At 36.1% G+C, this 20,443-nt stretch overlaps 1 non-coding gene across 1 annotated transcript; it reads left to right on the top strand.

Annotated features, from left to right (window-relative positions):
- Positions 1 to 3,727: 3,727 nt before the first annotated feature.
- Positions 3,728 to 3,835, top strand: LOC122314583. The gene has a single exon (XR_006243802.1). It is a non-coding gene; the product is annotated as a small nucleolar RNA R71 (small nucleolar RNA).
- Positions 3,836 to 20,443: the final 16,608 nt, after the last annotated feature.

Here is a 20,443-nt window from a genome sequence, read left to right as displayed (position 1 = left end):
TAAGACACCATAAATTTCATCATTGGGCACACACTTCCTAATGATTTGATTTGAACAATACTTGAAAAGGTAAGGATCATCGTAAAAGAACGATCTCACCTCATGCATGAATTTCCATATATCTTGAGTGCTCCAATGAGGTGGTGTTTGTCCTACCACTAAGAAATTTACTATATCAGCAAACCAAGGCAAATTTTCAACTAACATAAGATGTTCATCAGGAAAAGAATCAAGAACAGGTGTCGGTTGTTCAGTTTTAGCAACTGTGAGCCTAGACAAATGGTCGGCTACCACATTCTCCTTTCTTGTCCTTGATGATAATATTGAACTCCTAGAGTAAAAGTATCCATCTAATCAACCTTGGTTTTGCATCTTTCTTTGTCAATAAATACTTGAGAGCCGCATGGTCAGTAAAGATGACTATAGGAGAACCAAGAATATATGCACGAAACTTCTCTAAAGCAAATACCACAACAAGTAATTCTTTTTCAGTAGTAGAATAATTTTTTGAGCAAAATTCAAAGTTTTACTTGCATAATAAATGACATAGGGAAGTTTGTTCCTACGCTGTCCAAGAACAGCTCCTATAGCAAAATCACTTGCATCACACATGATTTCAAAAGAAAGTGACCAATCAGGAGGTTGAAGAATAGGGGCAATGGTTAGCAAAGTTTTAAGCCGACAAAAAGCTTCTTGACACTCAAGTGTCCAATCAAATTTTACATCATTCATCAATAGCTTACATAGAGGCTTAGAAGTAGAGCTAAAGTCTTTGATAAATCTCCTATAAAAACCCGCATGCCCAAGAAAAGATCTAATGTCTTTTATTGACTTAGGTATAGGAAGTTTAGAAATCAACTCAATTTTTTCTCTATCTACTTCAAGTCCTCTAGATGAAACAATATGTCCCAGAACAATGCCCTGTTGTACCATGAAATGGCACTTCTCCCAATTAAGTAGCAATTGCTTTTCTTCACACCTGGCCAAAACAACTTGTAAATTGGTTAAACAACTCTCAAATGAATCACCAAATATAGAAAAATCATCCATAAACACTTCTAGGGTGTTCTCAATCATGTCACTGAAAATGCTAAGCATGCATCTTTGAAAAGTTGCTGATGCATTGCATAAACCAAAAGGCATTCTCCTAAAAGCAAAAGTACCAAAAGGACAAGTAAAGGTGGTCTTTTCTTGATCCTCTGGTGCTATTTCTAATTGATAGTAACCAGAGAATCCATCTAAGAAACAATAAAAGGCATATCCAACAACTTTTTCTAACACTTGATCAAGAAAAGGCAAAGGAAAATGATCTTTCCCAGTGGCGGCATTCAACTTCCTATAATCTATACACATGCGCCAACCAGTAGGAATCCTCATAGGACTCGATTCATTTTGTTCATTTTTAACAATGGTAAGCCCATATTGTTTTGGAACTACATGAATGGGACTTACCCACTTGCTATCCGAGATGAGGTAAATGATACCCACATCAAGCAATTTCAACACCTCACCTTTAACCACTTCCTTCATTGTGGGATTCAACCTTCTTTGCATTTCCCTAGAAGGCTTTGCTTCATCTTCTAAATAAATCCTATGGGTACACTCCAAGGGACTTATACCTTTTATATCAGCCATTGTCCACCCAATAGACTTTTTATGCTTCTTAAGGACCTCTAGCAATTTATCTTCTTGTTCACTAGTTAAGTGAGAAGAAATTACCACAGGGAAGGTGCTTTGTGGTCCTAAGAAAGCATACTTCAACTCCAATGGAAGAGGTTTGAAGTCCAAAGCTGGGGATTGCTCCTCTGAAGGCTTGAGGGTTGATGTCAATGGTGGAAGTTGCTCAAATTTTGGCCTCCATGGTAGTGTAACTTGCTGACCTATTGAGGAAACAAGAGATGAGTTGTTATCAAATATTTTCAAATCTTCTTCAAATTCCTATAAAGAATCAATAAGTTGAAAGTAATGTGCAGAATTTTCATCAATGAAATTTTTCAGCAAATTCACTTCATTAACTTCTTCAACTTCTTGCGGTTACCTGCAAAGATTAAAAATATTTAGCTCCAGTGTCATATTTCCAAAACTCAACTTTAAAACTCCACTTCTACAATTTATGAGTGCGTTAGAAGTAGCCAAGAAGGGTCTTCCTAAGATAACAGGTGCTTGGAAAGTAGAATGATTAGTCAATTGCATGTCGAGTACGACAAAGTCTACTGGATAGTAGAATTTGTCTACTTGAACCAAAACATCTTCCACAACACCCCTAGGAATCTTAATAGACCTATCAGCCAACTGCAATGTGATAGAAGTAGATTTCAACTCACCCAATCCAAGCTGAACATAAACATTATAAGGTAATAAGTTCACACTTGAACCTAAGTCTAATAATGCTTGGCCTATTTTTGAGCTCCCTATCATGCAAGCTATGGTAGGGGATCCTGGGTCCTTGTATCTGGGATGAGTGTTGGTTTGGATAATAGCACTAACCTGCTCAGTAAGAAAAGCTTTCTTTTGCACATTCAATTTTCTTTTTACGGTACATAAATCCTTTAAAAATTTAGCATAGGTAGGAATCTGTTGAATAGCATCTAACAATGGTATATTAATCCTAACTTGCTTAAAAATTTCAAGAATTTCAGCATGATGCTTATCTTTGTGCAAAGGGGCTAACCTTTGAGGAAAAGGTGCAAGTGTAGTGCTTGGGACACTTTCAGATTTCAAAGGATCATGTGCCTCATTTTCAGAAGGAGGTTTAGAAGTGTTACCATTCTTTTCTACCTCTTGAGCTGGAATGCCAATCACCTTATCAGTTCTCAAGGTTGTAATAGCCTTGACTTGCTTGACATTTGAATCTCCTACCACACTTTGAAATTGGTGGTTTTGGCCTTGGGGATTAGGCTGAGATTGTGCAGGGAACTTCCCTTTCTCTTGAGCACTCATGGTTGTAGTCAACCTTGTGACTGACCCTCGAATCTCAGCAATGGCTTGTGAATTTTGACTGTTGATAGCAACTTGGCTTTGCATGAATTGTTGAAAATTGGTGGACAGCTGCTGGAAGTTGGTGGATAATTGTTGGAAATTGTCTTCAAGGCTCTTTTTCTGAGCTGGGACCATGTGGTTGGCATATTGAGATGGTCCTGGACCTCCTAGAGTAGTGTAGGGTACAATTTGTGAAGGACCAGCTATGTTGGGTGTAGGTAAAGCAGCTTGATCACCTCTCCAACTGAAATTAGGGTGATTTCTCCATCCCGAATTGTAGGTGTTGGAATAAGGACCTGAAAAAGATTTAGCAACCATATTAACAGCATTAGATTGATCCAAAAGAACTTCTTTCAAAGCTGGAATGGTTGGGCAATCATTAGTTGAATGTCCTTGGCCTTCACAAATATTACAGCTCAAGGTAATCTGAGGTACAGCTTGTACTTCATTCACTTTCTTCAGTTCTATAGTTTCTAATTTCTTAGAAATCATAGCCAACCTAGCAGTCAAATCATCTACTTCTCTCAGATTATATTTCCCACCCTCTGAAATTGTCCTTGAACTTTCCGACCTATCATGAACATCAGATGTATCCCATGATTGTGCATTTTCAGCTAGATAATCAAAATATTCAAAAGCTTCCTCAAGTTCTTTGTTAAAAAATGCTCCATTACACATGGTCTCCACAAATTGTCTCATTTTTTGTTGCAACCCCTCATAAAAAAAACTAATGACCCTCCAATTCTCATATCCATGATGAGGACATGCATTTAAAAGGTCTTTGAATCATTCCCAACAATGATAAAATGTTTCCACATCCTTTTGGCCAAAATTCATGATCTGTCTTTTCAAGGCATTGGTTCTATGCATGGGAAAAAATTTCTTTAAAAATTCAGTTTGCATTTCTTGCCAAGTCCCAATGGATCTTGGTCTTAAGGAATTCAACCATGTCTTAGCCTTGTCTTTTAAGGAAAATGGAAACAATTTCAATCTTATGACCTCATCAGTGCATGTTCTATCCACGAATGTGGAACATACTTCTTCAAACTCTTTGATATGCAAATAGGGGTTTTCAGATTCCATACCATGAAAGTGTGGTAACAATGGAATCATCCTGGGTTTGAAATTAAAAGCATTTGCATTAATAGGTAAAATGATGCAAGAAGGTGTGCTCGTCCTAACAGGCTGAAGATATTCTCTAAGAGTCCTGTTTAGATTCTCCACTTCCCTATCATGATGCTCATTTTCAGCCATGATGCTATCAGTGTCTGATGATGATTCTACAGAAGATGATGCAGAGCTAAAAGATGTCAATGATTCTGTCCTAAACAGTCGAGATGTATGGTCTCTAGTCCAACTAGTCATAGAAACAAAAGCAGATAATCAAAGACCATGAAAAATAAACAGAGAGAAGGGAAAAAGATTAGATGTCACCCAGGCTGTGAAAAGGTTCACAGCTCCACAACGTCCTTTCAACAGTAGAGGAATGCTCTAATAAGCACCAGTTGTCCCCCGCAACGGCGCCAAAAACTTGACTCGTGGTCAAATGTCCTTCCAAGTGTAGAAGTGTCAAGTTGTATCAAGGATAAGTCCAGAATCGTATTCCACAGGGACAATGGGTTATCAAAGCGTATAAGAGATTTGTGAGTAACAAATGAATCAAGTATGAGTGATGAAAATAAAATTCAAATGCAATGAAAAAAGATAATCGAAGTTGAAATTAGAGTTTCTTAAGAAAAACAAATTAACGAACACTTGGGTTGGGTATGAGACTCTTTATTTCGGATTCTAGATAATTTTCTCAATTAACAATCCAGTCAAGGCATTGATAAATGAAAGATAAAAAGCTAAGCTCAAGTTTTGCAATATTTTCCTAAGGGATTCTCTACTTTACTAGTCAAACACACATTAACAAACAACTGAGAGAGGCCTTGATAGTTTTCAAGCTTTTGTTGTGCCTTACGTCAACAACAAAACAAGAGCAAGAGCCACAATCCATTTTCAATTCAAATCTAACTAGTAATATATAGTGATCATCATTTATCGACAAAATATTGCACTATACTAGAATCCAAAACAAATCAAGCTTCATTCCATAACCCAAGCTTCAAAAATTAGCTACACATGATAATTCTAACAACAAAGATAAGTCTAAGATGAGTAATGACAAAATCTGAAAGTAAAAGAAATCTAAACTAAAAATAAGCCGAAAGCCAAAAATTAACCAAGAAGAAAACCACCTCCAAAATGCTAGACGAAAGAAAAACGTAAAGAAGAAAAACTGGAAAAGAAATAAAATTAACAACTCTCAACTACCACGTTACTATCCGTCTATTGGAAAAGCCAAATTGAATCCTTCCAAAAACAGCCACCTGCCTCCTTAAAGAAAAGAGCAAAGAAATTAAAACTCAGCTACACTCTACTCCCTAGAACTAAACGAAAAAAAAAAGAAAGTGAAGGTAAAAAAAAACCAAAACCAGCTGTTTTCTGCTAAACGAAAAAGGAAAGAAAAATAAAACTAGCCTACTCTACTGTCCAGGTTTGGAACCGAAAGAAGAATGAAAATAAAAACAAAACCAGCTGCTTCTCCATCTAAACGAATGAAAGGAAAATAACAACTACAAGCTAAGCTACTGCTGTAGCCGATATTGACAACCTCCAGCCATGAAGACCAAAAGGCCAAACGAAATAAGTGCAGAAAAATGAAAACAACCGCCCAAGCTTAAAGCAAAGAAAGAAAATAAATCCTAGTCTACCCCACCTCTGCTGTTTCGAGCTTAAACGAAAAAAATAAGCAAAAATGAAAGAACAAACTAACAACTCCAAAACTAAGCTACTGAACTGTATGAAAACAAAGCAAGAATACTCCAAAACTGAGCTACCCCCCCTCTGTGCTGCTGCTTCTAGCTAAATAAATAGCTAATCCCCTGCTGCTGCTGCTTATGTGGGTTTGTTGCTGCACGTTCATCTGTGAGTTCCAGCATCCTACTGTCTTCAACGTGCTTCCATCTCTTAGCTTCACATGCCAAAAGCTTCCAGCAGCACATAACTGATCTCCTGCACGTCCAGCTGCTGCACGTCCGAGTGTTTCCCAGGTGTAGAACCAAAAAGCACTCCAGCAGGTGTTTCTTTGAGTGAAGTCCAGCTCTGTCAAAGTTGAGGGCCAGCTGCTTCTTTTTTTTTTCTTCTGCTGACCTGCTGCATATGTGCTGTCCATGTGGTCTGAATGATGCTGCATGTGTGAGTCTACTGTAACGTGCTGGTTGTGTGCTGTCCATGTGAGTTTGGTCTGCATGTGTGCATGTGTGAGTCCGGCTGTGTCACTTTTCTGCATGTGTGAATGGGTGTGAGTGCTGTCTGAAGGCTGCTGTTTGCTGTGTTTGCACTTTTCTGCATGTGTGTCGTGTCCAACGTGATGATGCATGTGTGAGTTGCTGTGGTCTGAATGATGTTGTGTGAGTTGCTATGGTCCGAATGATGCTGCATGTGTGCTGTCCATGTGGGTTTGTTGCTGCACGTTCATCTATTCGAAAAAGAAGAACAAATCTGCTGTCCTGCATGTGTGAGCTGGTGTGAGTCTGAATGAGTGTCTTCTTGCTGCTGTACAGCGTGTGTGAGCTGGTGTGAGTGGCTGCTGTCCATGTGGTGCTCGAGTGAGTGGTTGCTGTCCGAATGATTTTCTTTCTGCATGTGTGAGTTGGTGTGATCCGAATGATGCTGCATTTGATCTCTATTAGATGAGATTCCATAAAACCATAATCAATTTGTCTATTTTCTCATAGGTCCCATTCTTTCTTTCCTTCCATAAATGACCTACAATATATAAATGAAATGATATTATAGTTTAAGTATTTCAAGGGCAAATATGAGACTTTGATGTGCAAAAATATTGGCATCAATTAATTTGACATTCAATATTAGAATTTGATGCATAATTAAGTGTTCAATCCTTGTTTGATAAAATAAATCACTCATTTAAACAACTTAATTATGCAATTCTAACCCTTTATCAGCATCCCTGGAAATTTCAGTTTGAACTACTTGACTTGGAAGATTACCCCTAATTTTGATGAGTAGCGAAGCTCTCTAATAAAATAGTATCATTAATCAGTTTAAGTCTTTTCTTCTCGCGTGTTTTAAGTTATGCGTCTGTGGAAATTTTAATATGAAGTACTTGACATGGAAGATTGTCCTTAATTTTGACTTGTAGCAAAGCTTTTTAATAAAATATAATGTCATTAAACAGTTTAAATCTTTCCTTCTGGGGCGTTTTCCTCTATGCATCCCTGGAAATTTTAATTTGAACTACTTGACTTGGAAGATTGCCCCTAGTTTTGATGTGTAGCGAAACTCTTTAATAAAATAGTATCATTAATCAGTTTAAGTCTTCCCTACTCGCGCGTTCTCCGCTATGTGTCCCTGAAAGTCTCAATGTGAACTACATGACTTGGAAGATTGTCCCTAATTTTGATTAGTAGCAAAGTTTTTTAATAAAATAGTATCATTAATCAGTTTAAATCTTCTCTTCTGGTCCGTTTTCCACTATGCATACCTAAAAATTTCAATGTGAACTACTTGACTTGGAAGATTGTCCCTAATTTTGAAGTGTGGTAATGCTCTTTAATAAAATAGTATCATTAATCAGTTTAAGTCTTCCCTTCCGGCACGTTTTCCACTATACATTTCTGGAAATTTCAATGTAAGGTTGTGAACTACTTATCTTGGAAAATTGCTCCTAATTTTGATGAGTAGCATAGCAGAGCTCTTTGATAAATTAGTATCATTAATCAATTTATGGGAGGTTTGGATAATGAGTTAAGATAAAATGAGTTGAGATAGAAATTGAAGGCTGGAAAAGATATTATTCGAATATTATCTTTTAATATTATTATTGTTTTGGTATTTAAAAAAATTGAATTTTTTATTATAATTTGTATGAAATTTTGAAAAAATTATGATAATTAAATGAGATGGATTGAATTAAGTTGAAAGACTTTTATATCCAACCTAGGCTTAAATGAAGTTGAGCCTGTTTCACCAAGTGATGTTTGGAAAACTCATCCAAATTGAATTGGACCCGTCATGATGATAACGTAAAAAAAAAAAAAAAAACGGAAGGGGAGCCCACAACCTTGGACAAATTTCTAGTTATTCTTGGTTCGGAAAAGTGAGAGAAAGTGTTGTGAATTGTCAACAGTGGAGATTCTCTTCCGTCCCATACCCTCTTTTGGCTGAAGCAATGGCAACACTTAGAGCAGTCATTTTTGGACTAGAACTAAGCATGACAAATGTGGTAATGGAAGAAGATTCACAGTTAGTGATTCAGGCAATACAAAAGGAGCATCAACAGAACAACTACTTTGGAATGCTTATAGTAAAGTCTTCATCAATATATTCAGTTCATATTACTTTAAGCATGTAAACAGGAAAGGCAACTCAATTGCACATATGTTGGGAAAAAATGCTTTAGAAGTGACTGAATGTGTAATCAAATTGGAGGAGACTCCGATCTGTAATCAATCTATGTTTTAGCACAGCTTATCAATGGAAGTGTTATTTTCCAAAAAACAAAAAAGGAAAACAGTAGAGTATGACTCGAATTAAGTGGGTGACTGGGTCTACACACCTGCACCTTTCGTTGGCGTTAAGGCATAGAGAATTTTTGTGGGCACACACACTAGCCTTTCTTTCTTTTTTTCTTTTTTATATTGATTGTGGCCCCCAGGATAATTATACAGCAACTATCATTGATTATTTGACCCGATGCCCATAGATGTATTATGGAAATTAATATAGAATTTTGAATGCCAGTTCAATAAACAAGATAACAAATAATTAAGTATTAACTTAGATTATGCAGACGACAACTCAATCGGTTAAATGAGGTTATTAATCAAGGCACTTGTTCTTTTTTGAAACGCTCTCAAATTATGTACAAAATCATACATAAATTGTACATCTTTCATATGTACGTAACAGAGTCAAATTTTAGTGTGAAGTTGTGACCTACTTGAATTGAAAGATTGTCCTTAATTTTGATGAGTAGGATAGCAAAGCACTATGATAAATTAGTATCATTGATCAATTTAAAGGAAGTTTGGATAGTGAGTTAAAATAAAATTAGTTAAGATGAAAATTAAAGATTAGATAAAATATTATTAGAATATTATTTTTAAATATTATTATTATTTTAAAATTTTAAAAAAATTAAATTATTTATTATATTTTATATAAAAATTATAATAATTAAATTAGCTAAAAGACATTTATATCCAAGCTATGATGTTGGGCCATCTTTCACTGAGTGATCATTGGAAAACTCATCCAAATTGAATTGGATGCATCACGATGATAACGTCGAAAAGAGGAAACGAAGGGGAGCCCACAAGCTTGGACAAATTTCTAATTATTCTTTTTATTTTTGTTTTTTTGTTAAAATTTCTAATTATTCTTGGTTGTGAGAGAAAGTAGTGGAGATTGACTCGAATTAAGTGGGTGATTGGGTATACACATCTGCACCTTCCATTGGCGATGGGGCAAAGAAAATTTGATTCTTTTAACTTATTTTACAAAATCATTCCTAATTTAGAACGTAACTGTATAAAATATTGTAAATAACATATATATTTATTTTTTTCTTAAAAAAAGTACTATAGTGCTTTCGTATTCTCTTATAATGAGCAAATCATAAGAAAATAACACCTAGAATGTTTGGAATATATGCAAAGAGAAATGATTTATAAAAATTTTAATAGATAGGTTCCGCGTAGGTCTTTTATAAAGAAGTGAATTCCAACATGAAAAAATATATAAAACATTTATTTTTCTTTTTATTAGGATCTATATTCTTATAAAATATCTTATTTATTTAAAATTTGTATATAATATTACTCGTATCAGTATCCTAATCTATGTGGGCACACACTCTAGCCTTCTTTTTTTCTTTTAAAATGATTGAGGCACTCAAGAAAATTGTAACACACATCTTTGTGATGGGTCATTTAGAAAATGATTTTATGAAAATAGACAAGAATTACGATTCTTTTTTCAATTTCTTTTCCTTTCGTGCCAGGATACAAACAATTTCATGTTTATAAACAAAACTTATTTCTTAATTTAAAAGGTTACAATGGAAAATATTAAATTTTTATAATTAAAGTCTTTCGTACAAAATAACATGTCTAGGCTTTCGTGCTCTTCTCCTTAGGCTGTGTCCATCCTGACGCATCATGCTTATCTTGTCCCTGGGAGGGCACACATAAAAACTAAAATGAGTCAATGAGTCATAAGTATTACTTCATACAGTTAAAATATAATAACATAGGTTTTTAGTCATGCATTCATCACTTCACACATATCATATATAGACATTCATTTCATTTTAAAACGTTGCAAGGTGGGGTTTTTCTTTAAAAAATGGTTTTCTTTCGTAAAACAGTTTCCCACACCTCGCAGCCTTCATTTCTTAAAGGGTCTGTTCATACATACATCTTTTCTTACATGCATAAATTCTTTCTTATTACTTTCATTGGCCATAGCACACTGTTACGCCCCGTGTGCTGGGGTTAGCGTTCTTTTGGACCTCGATTCCGCCCGTGGCCATGGGTTAGGAATCTATTTCCGTTAGGGTGCAGCACTGGGTGCATTACCAGTATTACTTACCCGGCATTGCAATCTGCCCAGTTCAGTCCTTTGATACTCTTTTCCATTCATATGGCCATTACGTATTTTCATACATTAAACATTCAGTCATTTCATTCATTTAGTCCTTTCAGTCTTTTACAGTTCTTTTAGTCCTTTTAGTCCTTTACAGTTCTTTCAGTCTTTTCTTTTAGTTCATTCATAAAAGTCATTTAAAAAGCATGGGCTTAAACATCATCTTTCGTAGCATCATTTAAAACCTCAGTTCATGCGTCCTTTAAAGCATCATCTTTCATAGACACATTTTAAAACACTTTCTTCATGTCGTTTAAAGCATAAGACATAAGCATAAGGCCTTAGCCTCGCATTTCATTTTGTGAAAATACATACAATACTGACTACGTATACCATCCATTCATATGCATACACTTACATATTTTGGGTGCTAAAAGGGGCTGCCAAGGAGGGCCGGTACATACTTATATTTGAAAACTTATACTTAGCATTCTTTTGTAAATCGTCGTTCGTGTCATTTCATAAAGCATCGTAAAGTAAAAGCATTTCATTTTCATTTCTGTTTATTTAGAAAACCCTAGAAAATCATGACCGTAATACTTACCTGGACTTCATGCCATACTCATTCCATGTAGTCCATTCATGTGCGTGTCAGATGGCAACATACAGACATATACATAACCTCACGTCATTCTCTGCCTAATGCATAAGCAACTATACTATAAATAGAACTGAAACACTCTCCGTCCATCCCTAGGTTCTTACGTGCCATTTACTATGCTAAAACCCTCAGAGTCTTATTCCTTAAAGTGAACCTCCATGATTCACCTCAGGGTTAAGACACTAAGACCTTCATCTTATTTTTCTATCAACCACATGTCGACACATGACTCAGACTGATTAAGTCATGCATCATAATCCTAAACGACATACCTGTTACTACCTTTATGCATCTTAGCTCACACTAAACCCTCATGCCCATCTATACATGTCGCATGGTTTAAAGCCAACTCTAGGGCTAAAACACCGCTTAACCATGCTGAGGATAGATTATCCATTACATATGGTAAATCCATCCGATACACATGTCTCACCAAATGCACATCTACCTTACCCTTTTTTGCTTAAGATCAATTTATAGTCTAATGAACGTTCACCTGTATAAAAAAGCTCCATACTCCGATACCAACTTCTACTCAGATTTGATCGGTAGGACTCTCCCTATTGCATCCACAAAGGCATCTCCATCATGTCACGGAGCTTGAGACTAACCCCGAGTTACGTCACAATACCCATCATGCTTCCGCTAAGCTACTTTTACACTTTTCCACCACTTCACACATACTCTCTGCCATAAGCAAACCAAGAGGTGATACCCGTCACCTCAGACTACAGGCCACACCACAGCTACTTTGGGACACTGTTCCATAGTACCCGACGCTGCACAATACACTCTACGCTCCAAACCTTCGTGACATGCCGTCCTGTATATCACAACACTGGATAGAGTACATCTCATGTGAACTCTCTTCCATCCACATTACGTCACTCATCACTATGATGCGTGCCACACGGTGCATCGCTGCACAACATGGAGTACACACCATGTGTACTCCCTCTGCTACTTTATGTATTATCACGACGCATACCACACAATGCATCGCTACACGACATGGAGCACATGTCATGTGTACTCCCTTCACACTACGTCACATCACCATTACGGCATATATGTCATATGGTGCACCACTCCATCACATGGAGTACACTCAACGTGTACTCCTTCTACAACACAACGCCGCATTATAACTATGGCCCATGCTTCACATCCATACTACACAGCACAGTTCACAATACTACACAGTTATGCCCAACACTTCGTTACATAGCCACACTTCATTTCACAACCACGCAGCGAACTCTGCAATACTAGCAGAATAGTCCACAACCTATCAACTAACATTTATTATAAATAATGAGTGATAAAGGGTTATACTATCGATGGGATAACCCATGTGTAGCTCACTACCTGTCACGGTCAAAGACATTGGAAGAGTCGTATGTGTCAGTTAAATCACATACGGTGGCAGTTAGCCACGTACAGTGGTTGTCCACCACGTAAAGTGGCGGTTTGAGCTTAGGGAAGGGCAAGGGGTGGTCTTGGGAGGTTCATGGTGGCCTTGGAATGGTGGTGAGGGCTGGAGCACGGTGGCATCTCGCCATGAACAGTGCACCTAAGAGAAAGTGAGGGTGCGTGAGGTTGAAGGGAGCTATGGAATTTCATGGGGAACTAGGGGGAGGAAGAGGGAGGCTGGTGGTAGTGCTTGGTAGTGAGGTGGTGGCCTGATGGTGGCACACGACAGTGGATCTGGCCCTGGATGGTGCAACCCATGCCTTAGAGAGTGTGGGAGAGTGAGAGAGATAGGGACTTCAATTGGGCATGGAATTTTCTAGGGGAGGTCGTGGTGGTCAAGAGATCATGATGGTGGTGGTAAGGTGGCATGAGTTGCAGCATACGGTCATGCACGGTGGAGAACCCGTGCTTGTGTGTGTGTAGTGGTGCATTAGAGAGGGAAAGCATTAGAGGAAGTGAAGACCATGGAAATGAAGCTGGCGAGGTGGTGGAGTTGCTGGTGGTGGTCGGTGCCCAAGCTAGCCTTGTACGGCAATGTTAGAAGGAGAAATGGGTTTGAAACGCATTTTTGTTGAAGCTGCTGTGAGAGGAGGAGGAGGGAACCTAGGGGCTCACCGGTGGGAGGAAGTGTTGGCCGGCAGTGAGGCTAAGGGTGGTTAGTGGTGGTTGGGCTGGAGGAGAGAAGGGTTCGGCTAGGGTGAAGCTGAACCGTCGGGCTCAAGGGGAGAGAGAGGAGAGAGAGAAGGGAAAGAGAGGAAATGAGGGGGAAAGGCTAGGGGTTTTGGTATTTAATCTAGACCCTTTGTTTTGGGATCTACAAAACGATCTGATGGTGAGTTTAAATATTGATTTGAAAATGCGTAAGTATTTCATTTACTTGAAAACATTGAGAGGAATTAAGATAGAATATTATTTTATAAACTAAAGTTTATAAAATCATATTCCTTCATCATTAATTAAAATGATGAAGTCTCATTAATTATTTAAAGAGTATAAAACCATTTAAATTAATTTAGATTTTTCAATATAAATTTAAATCTCTTAATATTTTTAAATGACTAAAATCTTTTAATTTAAATAATTTTTCACAATTATAATATTTTCAGAGCTCTTCAAAATATTATAATTGTGTTATTTAAAAATAAGTTTAGTCCGATAACACTAGAAATATCACATATAAATATTTCCAGAATATTTAAAAATATTCGTAAGCTTTAAAATTTTGAACTTGCTTTGAAATTTGTTTGGTATCTTTTAAAACATGTCATTGAGGCTCAACACTTAGAACGAGGCTCGTAACTATAAAAAATAGAAGGAGCGGTTTATTACAAAAATTATATGACAACTATCACTCATTATATTGACTTTGTTATAAAACTAAAGAGAAGTAGCAAATGATTGAAAGATCGCAAAAGAGAAATAGGAAGATTTAGAGATTGCAATATATTTAGCTATTCAAGAGCTCAATATCATTCACTATTCTTTCTTTTATTGTGTATCACAAATGATCCTTAAGATATCCTTTTATAGAAAACTCCATGGTAGTTTGTTGTACCAACTAAGTCACATGCACAACAAACTATCACATGCAGACAACTAAGTCACATGTACAACAAACTATCTTCTTCCTTGGTTGGCACAAGTATTTGGCTCATCTTCATTCACATCCCTCCTTTTTCACTTTTCAACAATCAGCTTGTATTCTTACTCTTCAATTTCTTTTGCGATAGCTAAGTAATATTCTTGTGATTAATATATGAGGTATTCTTCACCTCATTCACCAGTTGTTTCTACATCTACGATAGGTACTATAATTCAACACGAAAATAATCTAATTGATAAGTCAGATGATGATACTATCTACGAGCTTGTGACTCTTGGTACCCAATACTCATCAGCCATTGTTGCATTTTTTCGATGACTACAATAAAAAACTCATAAGTTCACAAACTTAATGAGAAACTTTCTATCATTCAGTGACTTCTTCAGGAGTCCAACATGAAGGTAGGAGCAATAAAGAAAGAGAATAAGAATTTAAAATCATTACTTGACTCTTCTTTCCGATTGTCTACTTCTTTAAACAAGGATGGCATGCAAATCTATGAAGAGTAAGATTGTTTATAGAATGAGACAAAGAGTCTCAAATTTTTGTAATTTTGTTTCAAAATAATAAATTAATATTTCAAAATACTCACATTGTGTTTCTATCTTCTGGTAGATGTTTTGTGTGCTCCCTTCTATTTCTCTTTTAATCATGCACTATTTCTTACAAAACTATAAGATGAATCTAAAATACTAATTGCACTTAATAAATGGTATTTCAAGATTAATAATTTCATTCATCTCTCCCTCAAAACTGAAAGGGTTTCTCATTTAGATTTCAAATATGTGGTTTTCATGAGCTCTTCTAGAGCCTCAATGACATTTAAATCATCTACATATAGTATAATAAAAGCTAATTCAGATACTAAAAATATATCAAAAACTAGATTATTCTCAAACAATTTGTTCCACATGCATTTGGATTGCTTTAGATCATATAAGGATCTTTTAAACCTGATAGAATAAATACTTCAGGACTATATGCTTCATGCATTTCATATCTAGTGATCCATATAAATATGTAGTTAATCATGCATACCCAAACTCTCTGTAACTATCAAGCTAATAAAAATCTTAATGTAATTTCATCCACTTCATGGGCATATCGATATATAAATTCTGCGAGAAACCAAGTCATTATTTATGTATCACACTTTCATTTCTTTCTACAAATGCCCACTAATATTCAACAAGTATCACCCCTTAGGCGTTTGGAATACAAGTCCATATATATATATATATCACATTTTATGTAACAACCCCCTCATTTTTCTCTCTCTAATGGTCACAAGTCTTATTATACGTGCTGAATCTCGATACCATGTTTTAAAGATATCAAGTGATATATAAAGCAAGCCTAGTGTTTTAAAGCCCTCGGATATTTTAAATGTCCAGGAAGTATCTTAAATGGGGTATTTCCAGTGTTATTGGACCAAGCCTAACTTTAAGTAGGATAATTATTGTAATATCCCGCTCCTTTCTCTCTCTGATGGCCATGAATCTCGTTCTGAATGCCAAATCTCGATGGCATGTTTTTAAAGATATCAAGTGATGTGATATCCCGTTTTTATGTGTATTTTCACTGAAGGAATATTTTAATTTAATTAAAATATTAGTTCTTTTATTTTAAATTATCGTATTTTAATTAGATTTAATTAGTTGTGATATTTATTTTATAGAGCTTTCTTAATATTAATTATCGTTTTGAGTTTAAATTGCTGTGTAATTTATTTTAGTTTGTTTTTGGATTTAAAATTATGTTGTTAGTTTTTACTAGTTATTTATTATATTTTAACTTGATGTGGTGTTTAAATTATTTTATTTGTTTTATAGCTTTTAAAGTTATTTTCGTCGGATCAGTTTCTGGACTCCAAAGGTGAGAACTGAACCTCATTTCTTTTCCCCATCTTTTCTTTTTCTCTTTTCTTTTTCTTTCTCTTTTTTATTTCCTTTTCTTTCTTTTTCTTTTCCTCCTCCGGACCTCTCCCGCGCGCCTCTCTTTCTCCCTTCTTTTTTTTCCATTTTCGTTGCTCCGCCCAGTGCCGCCGCTCAATGGTGACGTGGTCAACACCACCCACCCAGAAATCTTCCCCTCCAGCTGGTGCACCTCCCCACCAAGTTTCACGTCCATCCGAGCCACCGTTAGCCTCCACGAGCTCCTCCAAGCCACGGTGTTTTTGTGCTCCAGTGCCGCCGTCGTTCCACCTCCGGCCACCATCTCTTCATAGCTATATCACCTACCTCTTACCGTTCTAAACCACCTATTTCCAGGTCCGATCCGTTACCGGAGCAGCCCCACAAACTCATCTTCATTTTGGCCGTTTTTCTCTTCCACCGCCATTTTCTACGCCACCCACGGCCAACTCTCTCTTCCACTTGCTTCATAAATACCTCTAGGCCATTTCCTATCAATCTCAAGTCTTGGTTTGTCCCCATTCAAAAGTGGTTATTTTACAACCCACGGCCACAGTGTATTTTACACTGTTACGTTGCTTTTTCTTCGTCGTTTGCAACCTCTTGATTCTTCAAAAATTATTATATAGCACTGTAAGTATTTTTCAAACTTTCTTTTAGATTAAAATATATCTTTGCTTTAACGATAAATTGTGACTGGTTGGTTATTCCGGACTGAGTCCGAGGAGTCGAGGGTCAGATGGATTTGAAAATGGAGTTAATTATGTTTGGTTGATGTTGATATTTGTTGGAGATTTTGTGCCTTGATGTTTGCATTGCATAGTGCATGCATGTTCATGTTTAAAAAGGGAAAACTTGGTTTTCGTGTAATTGCATGCATGTACATGTGTTTGTAAAATGAAAACTAGGATTGACTGGTATATGTGAACGATTGGATTGACTGGTTTGAGTCAGAGGTACGTGTAGGTGACTCACTAAAAAATGAGTAGCACTAAACCTATCCCAAGTGCAGGAGGATGTCGTGTAATAATTAGGAATAAATTCCTAGATCGTCTCCTCAGGGAAAGTTATTTAAAAGTCAAACTCGTTGAAAAAGGTGAAAAACTTCACAAAGAGAAAATAAAATGATGGTATGTGCAATGGATGGAAAAGGGTACTAGTCATGGACTAGATTCATGTTTTTAGATTTTGATTGTTGGATTGGAATGTAAATGACTAATAGATTAAACTCAGAAATTAATAAAACTAAATTAAGAATTAAACTAAATTAGGAAGTAATTGACAAAACATGCACTAAAAATTGAAAAACCCCAAAATCAATGTTCTAGGGTTCATCATTGTATTCAAATCACAAATTCTCAAATTCAACCACTGTAATTGTAATCACTATTAAAATGAAAGCTTAACGAAACGATAAAATAAATAACATGAATTAAATGAATAACAAATAAATTACTCAAACATCTAAATCAAAATTCTCCAAAATAATTCGGAAACTTAAAACTGAAATGAAATAGCAAGTAGGGAATTGAAAAGATCAAGCCAATTGAATGGAGATGAAGATTCGAAATTGTGGAGGAGGCTGAGCTGCAATGGCAATTGGACCCCTCAAGGAGTTCTTCAATCTACTGCAGTGTGAGTGAATGATCCAGTGGAAATTGTGTAGCTGCGTGAATGATCAATTGAATGAATCATCCTCTCCGAATCTGAATGAAAATCAAAGAAAAAATGAATTCTAAGTGTTTCTCTACTCAAAACCGAGTTTTCCAGCCCAACAGTCTGCCATAAGATGTAAAAAATCATTTATATACTCTGACGGCAGAATAAACCCTGATCTGTAAAATACGATATTCGCTCGAGCGGAAGTCGAGCGTTTGAATCTGCCTGACTTCGCTCGAGCGGCGCCTTCTGGCCACTCGAGCGATATGTACCATAAACTATATTAATCAACAGTTGATAAAATTAGAGCAGAAATTCATGCTTTTAATCAATTAAAATCACAACTTTGATTTATTCATTTTTCCATATAAAACCAATGATAAAGTAATGAAAGAATTAATATATATTGGTTCCAAAGGCATTAAAAATGCAATAATTCAGCTCAATCACACCCCTCAACTAGCATTTTGCTTGAGCAAAATAGTGAAAATTAATTGAGATGAATATTGCATAAAGATCGAAATTCAAACAAAAACAATCAAATACAATTGTGAATTCTCACAAAAGGGACACGTTACTACTCAACCCCCAAGGGTTATACCCACCAAGACTATCTCAACAATCTTTCACATAGAATTAAGGCAAAATGTCTCAGAACTCAAATGTGTGTGTGGAGCTAGACCGGTTGTGTGTTCCTCATTACTAGCCATGATTTGCCATAGGATTTTTCAACCTTAAGATTAATCATTGCTGATTCTAACTACCTCAAAGCCCAAGGGTCTAGCAGTTTTCATGCCAGCTCTGTTTTTAAAAGTTGGACACTTAACCTCCAAAGTCTTGGGTAACTGTTTCTAGCCCTTTTTACTTAGGAAAGTTCACTAAGTTGCCTTTATTCCTTTTCTCTCTGTTTTTTTTTTCTTTTCTTTTTGGTTTTTTTTTTCTTCTTTTCTTTTCATTCTAATCTTTTCAAATCCTTTTCCTTTTTTTTTTTGGCATGGCTCTGTAGTCCTGCAGTTTACTTCTCCAGTGTTAAATCAATAATTGGTAAATAAGGAACACTACAGGCGTAAGCATGTGCGAAATGTCCTTCAAAATTTGTCTTTCGTTCTACAAAAATTTTATCAAGTTTCATCTCAATAAGCATAACATTCCGGTGTTTCAAACCACATATCAACAAAATATGATGCATCAAAAATCATGCTCTATGTTTAAGCTTGAAAATAAATCTTCACAAATGATCTCGCTCAACTACTCCACCAAGATGCTCAAAAATGAGTAGCACTAAAGCTATCCCAAGTGCAGGAGGATGTCATGTAATAATTAGAAATAAATTCCTAGATCGTCTCCTCAGGGAAAGTTATTTAAAAGTCAAACTCGTTGAAAAAGGTGAAAAACTTCACAAAGAGAAAATAAAATGATGGTATATGCAATGGATAGAAAATGGTACTAGTCATGGACTAGATTCATGTTTTTAGATTTTGATTGTCGGATTGGAATGTAAATGACTAATAGATTAAACTCAGAAATTAATAAAACTAAATTAAGAATTAAACTAAATTAGGAAGTAATTGACAAAACATGCACTAAAAATTGAAAAGCCCCAAAATCAATGTTCTAGGGTTCATCATTGTATTGAAATCACAAATTCTCAAATTCAACCACTGTAATTGTAATCACTATTAAAATGAAAGTTTAACGAAACGATAAAAATAAATAACATGAATTAAATGAATAACAAATAAATTACTCAAACGTCTAAATCAAAATTCTCCAAAATAATTCAGAAACTTAAAACTGAAATGAAATAGCAAGTAGGGAATTGAAAAGATCAAGCCAATTGAATGGAGATGAAGATTCGAAATGGTGGAGGAGGCTGAGCTGCAGTGGTAATTGGACCCCTCAAGGAGTTCTTCAGTCTACTGCAGTGTGAGTGAATGATCCAGTAGAAATTGTGTAGGTGCGTGAATGATCGATTGAATGAATCCTCCTCTCCGAATCTGAACGAAAATCAAAGGAAAAATGAATTCTAAGTGTTTCTCTACTCAAAACCGAGTTTTCCAACCCAACAGTCTGCCATAAGATGTAAAAAATCATTTATATACTCTGACGGCAGAATAAACCCTGATCTGTAAAATATGATATTCGCTCGAGCGGAGTGTCGAGCGAACATCGAGCGTTCGACTCTGCCTGAATTCGCTCGAGCGGCCAAAGGCCTCCGCTCGAGCGATCTCTTTTCCGGCAACTCGCTCGATCCCACTGTCGAGCAGAAGTCGACCGTTTGAATCTGCCTGACTTCGTTCGAGCGGCAGCTTCTGGCCACTCGAGCGATATGTACCATAAACTATATTAATCAACAGTTGATAAAATTAGAGCAGAAATTCATGCTTTTAATCAATTAAAACCACAACTTTGATTTATTCATTTTTCCATATAAAACCAATGATAAAGTAATGAAAGAATTAATATATATTGGTTCCAAAAGCATTAAAAATGTAATAA

This window comes from Carya illinoinensis, chromosome 6 (genome assembly GCF_018687715.1).
Source record: "Carya illinoinensis cultivar Pawnee chromosome 6, C.illinoinensisPawnee_v1, whole genome shotgun sequence".
Classification (NCBI taxonomy): domain Eukaryota; kingdom Viridiplantae; phylum Streptophyta; class Magnoliopsida; order Fagales; family Juglandaceae; genus Carya; species Carya illinoinensis.
The sequence above is the reverse complement of the archived record's forward strand: the minus strand, read 5'-3'. Positions and strand labels throughout refer to the sequence as shown.